Genomic DNA, 4,657 nt, shown 5'->3' with positions numbered 1-4,657 from the left:
CCCACATGGTGGCTACGAACCATCCTTAGCTCCAGTTCCAGGGGAATACGAAGCCTTCTTCTGACCTCCAGGGTATGCACAACACAGGTGCACTTGCATGACAAGATAAGGTTGTAAACTTTCCATGACACAGGTGCACTCACATACATGCAGGCAATAAACTCATACACATAAAATAAAAAAATAATAAAATATTTTCTAAAATACCCTTAAGGGAGAAAAGGTTTATTTTGGCTCACAGTTCAGTGGTATAGTCAGTCCACTAAGGTGGGGAAACCCAGCAGGAACTTGAGGCAGCTGGTCACATTGCATCTGAAGTTTGGAAGCCTAGAGTGATGAACCCTTTTGCATAATCCTTGGCCTTTAATAACTGACCAGCGGGAAAAGTGCCAGGAAAGCATGCTAATGGTTCTTTAAATACAAGCTTATTTGAGGCACTTTTTAACAGATTAGTCAAAATGGTTTTTGGCACTCCCCACATTGCCATAACCAAGGTTGAGGCTGTGGAAAGTGTCTGGACCTTTCAGAGCATCCCAGCCTTTACCCACGCCCCAAAGAATTCCCACAAAGATCCAAGGAATGTGAGCTTCCAAAAACAAATCACAAAACCTTCTGCTTGGGGAGGTTTGTCTTTCAGAAATGACTACGGGAGTCACTAGACAGACAGAGCAAAAGACAGAGAGATCCATGTTCCAAAATTAAGAACAGATTGGACAGTTCTGATTTGTAGACATGGTCACTAATTTGAAGAACGAGAATTCTCAGCTTTTCTGAAGGTAGGTGATCTACTACTGCCATTGAGACTTGTAAAATACAATATTACCAAACAAAAAAAGCAGTTTAGTTTCTAGTTACCAAAACTTTGCAAATGTTGAATAAATATGTATCATGTCCCCTGAATCCACCCTTACTGTGTACATGAACTCTGACCAAGCATTACTGTATCGTTCAATGTGTGAGTTCCTTTGACTCACAAAAGAGAATTTGTAATGCATTAGCCATACTATTGTTTTTCTTTCTGTTTCCTCCTGTCCTCACCCTTCCTCCAGTCCTCCCTTGCTTTTCTTCCTTTTTTTCTAGTCTTAAAATTTCTATGAAATTCAAGCTGAGTTAGAATACTGTTTTATTTTACCAAATAGCTTCCGTTTTTGCAAAATTCAGTATATGAGTCATATGGTGGAAGAAGACGTATTATAAAGGTAAGGTCTCATGTTTATTTTATTTGTTCATCTAAATTTTATTTACTTGTGTGTATGTGTGTGGTGTTTCTATGAGTCTCTCTCTCTCTCTTTCTCTCTCTCTCTCTCTCTCTCTCTCTGTGTGTGTGTGTGTGTGTGCATGTAGAAGTCAGAAGAAAAATTGCAGAAAACTTATAGAAGTTAGCTCTCTTCTTCTGCTATGTAGGTCCTGAGATTTAATTCAGTTTGTCATACTTGGCAACAAGCACTTTTATCTTCTGAGCCATCTGACCAGCCTTGTTTGAGACAGGGTGTATTATTAGTCAGGGTTCTCTAGGGAAGAAAGCCAATTAAATGAATATATATTTAAAGGGTATTTATTAGATTGACTTACAGGACATTGTCTGGTTAGCCCAGCAAATGGTTAAATCCCACTGGAAAGAGCCTTAAGAAACTGGCTCTACTATGAGTTAAGAAGGCAGTAGTAACAGGACAGATGAACTTTCCAGAAGGAGTAAAGGTGGGCAGGCAAAGAGCAAAATTGCCTTCCTTTATGTCCTTTAATCTGGGCTGCAAACTACTGCCCACATTTAAAGTGCATCATCCCACATCAAATGATCTGATCAGAAAGACCTCAAGGGAGTGAGTGCCTAGTGCCTTGTTTTTTAGTTGATTCCAGCTCCAGTCAAGTTAACAACCAAGATTAACCATCACACAGAATTGCACTATTTAGTACAGACTAGCCGAAAACTCATAGTAATCTACTATTCCAGCCTCCCCAGTGCTAGCATTATAGGAATGAGCCACCACACCCAGAAATTTGGTCTAATATGCAAAAAAAAATGCTGGAATACTCCTTTTTAACTTGCTTCTTTATTGTTTCAAAATGCCACAAAAACTCACCCTTGCAACATAATTTGTTTGAATATGGGGGAAAAAGTGAATAGAAAGTCCTTGAAATATCTGAAGTCACACACTGTACCTCTCTGAGACAGAATTCCAAGTCTAAATCAATAGCCAGCTTGCCTGCTCTTTCTGACTTCCTCTCAGAACAACAGTTGACTGAACGTCTAATAAAGGACAAATAGATTTTATGAGATGAGTGTGTGATTTCAGTCTTCCAGTCTTATTAACCATGTGGAAATAGTCATTGAGTTAAGATGAACAGAAACAATCCAAATGTCTTATATTTTTCTAAAATGAAGGCTATGGTTATCTGTTTTTATTAGATTTTCATGAGATATTTAGTCAGATGACATTTTCAGCCCATTTTTGGAATGTTGTTAATTCCAGATTTGCTTGTGTGGAATGCAAGATTAGCAACATTCCCGAAAGCATAGAAAAAAAACTTTTTCACTCATGTGTTATTGTTAAAAAAGCAACAGATGTTACATTTGAGATTTTGCAATCCAGCTAGACACTTACCACTTCCTCGTGCAATAATTCATTTCTCAGTGGTCTTAAAATTTGAGACCAATAAATATTGATTTATTCTGAGATGATACAGTGACATTACCTGTAAAAATATGATTATTATTTCCTCATTAAACTAGACCATTATTGTAGGGTCTTCCATAACGCTTCCCCTTTGTGAGTGGATTCAGTGTCTCCTTTCTGATAGAAAGGATTAAGGTTCTTGAGTTTTCAAGGTTCATCATGTAGTTAATCTTTCAAAATACCTCTTATTTGGAACAGAAATCAAGTAGCAACTAAGGAAAAAATGCATTGCCTCAAAATGAAGAGACCGGACGGGCATTTTGCCGCTTATTTGACTAAGGCTTATTTTCTGATACAGTTGGAGGCTATGGAGAGTGATCTGTGGTACACTCATTAAAGAGGATTACAGCAATCCAACTTGGAAAATGGGATAGAGTTTCATTGCCAGCTGGAGATGAAAGATATTTCTAGTTTTTACGGCAATCAAAGTTCAGAAACAGTAAAACAAACCAAAAATGCAGTTCTGGTAGACTACTTTGCCACTGGAAACTAGTAGACAAAGTTTCCTTTTACTGGAGAGCCAGCATTTTCTTGATAGGTTAGCAAATGATTTTTGCCTAACAATTGTTAACATGTCAGTCACTTTGACCAGGTGAAACTCCATCCAACTGAAGTCCATCCATATTTCTACACCTTCTTTGCCTGTAAGTGAGAACTTTCAATCACATGAGGGTGCATATTCCACTTGAATACTTGAAAGCTTGCTTCTCAGTCATTCTTACCCAATGTACCCCAGGCTTTGCTTTATAACTGAGCCTCCATGTATTTTATGCTGTTGTTTCTTCTCTTTTCTTTTTTTTTTCACTTGTTGGCATTTCACTTTATTTTATATCAAATTATTAATTTGTTTTAAAGATTTATATTTTATTTTATATATATGTATGTGTGATTGCCTACATGTGTGTATGTGTACAAGGTATGTGCCTGATGCTTACAGGGGCCAGAAGAGGGCATTGGATCCCTGGAATTGGAGTTAGTGGTAATTGTAAGCTGCTATATGTATGCTGGGACCAAACCCAGGTCCTCTCCAAGAGCAGTGGTAATTCGACTTTCCATGAAATCTTGTTTTCTAATGCATTAATAGGCAAATGTACATATTACTATGTAATATTTTGTATTTTGATAACACTGTATGAAAATGATGGGTCTTCACTGTCATCTGTTTTATTTTATGCACTTAAAAGCACTCTTCTGAGACCATAGACCTCGTACTTCTTGTCACAAGAAAATATTATTTATTCATATGATTAATTGTTCACAGATATGCAAAATTAATCCTATTGGTTCTATATTTATGCTTTCTCTATCTTTTATGTCCAGTCTAATTGTTTCTGTGAGTATGACAGTTTACTTTGTTATGATATATAAAGGATTAGACAATAATAATATACACATAATCTTAAAATTTTTATGGTCATAGTTTAGTCAACTAGTTTAAGGAACAAAATATGTATTTAGTCAAGGTTAATATGAGAATATTTGGTTTTTTACTCAAGCCTTATCTACATAGCACATGATAATTAAAAAGTACCAGACTGGTGGAACTAACCTTACTGAATGTTTAACAGCTATATTTTGAGGCCTATACTAATGTGGTCAGAGGGACTTAAAGGACAGTTTTTGCCCCTTGCACTCCAAGGCCAAATAAGTTCCAGGGAACTATGGAACATGTCTCAAAATTTCCTGTAACTGTGGTGAGTGAGTCACCTGTCCTCTTGTTCAGGGAGGACATGGAAACCGCACAAGATGGACATGAACCAGTGTCCAGTCTACAAAGAAGAGGGTCAACTCAGAGGAAACATCTCCTTCATGCTTCCAAGTGAAGCCAGCCATGTTCGAGCAGGACCTTTGACTTATCTTCACATAGATGGAACTTGTAAAAGAAAGGAGCCAGGAGTTCCTCCCAAGCCCATGTGACCCCTGAGGAACAGATCCTCAAATGACCTTAAGTGTAAAAATAAATTGATTTATTTGGGCCAACT

At 37.3% G+C, this 4,657-nt stretch overlaps 1 long non-coding RNA gene across 2 annotated transcripts; it reads left to right on the top strand.

Moving 5' to 3' along the window:
* The first annotated feature begins 610 nt into the window (after positions 1-610).
* LOC115067942 lies at positions 611-4,422 on the top strand. Of its 2 annotated transcripts, none has more exons than XR_003847298.1 (4): positions 611-776; positions 1,140-1,199; positions 3,268-3,347; positions 4,399-4,422. It is a non-coding gene; the product is annotated as an uncharacterized LOC115067942 (long non-coding RNA). The 2 variants fall into 2 exon arrangements; XR_003847299.1 differs by lacking the exon at positions 4,399-4,422 and adding an exon at positions 3,613-4,128.
* The last annotated feature ends 235 nt before the right edge of the window (positions 4,423-4,657 follow it).

Source organism: Nannospalax galili, unplaced genomic scaffold (genome assembly GCF_000622305.1).
Source record: "Nannospalax galili isolate Female #2095 unplaced genomic scaffold, S.galili_v1.0 scaffold767, whole genome shotgun sequence".
Taxonomy (NCBI): Eukaryota; Metazoa; Chordata; class Mammalia; order Rodentia; family Spalacidae; genus Nannospalax; species Nannospalax galili.
Note: the sequence above shows the minus strand (reverse complement) of the source record. Positions and strands in the feature narration are given on the sequence as shown.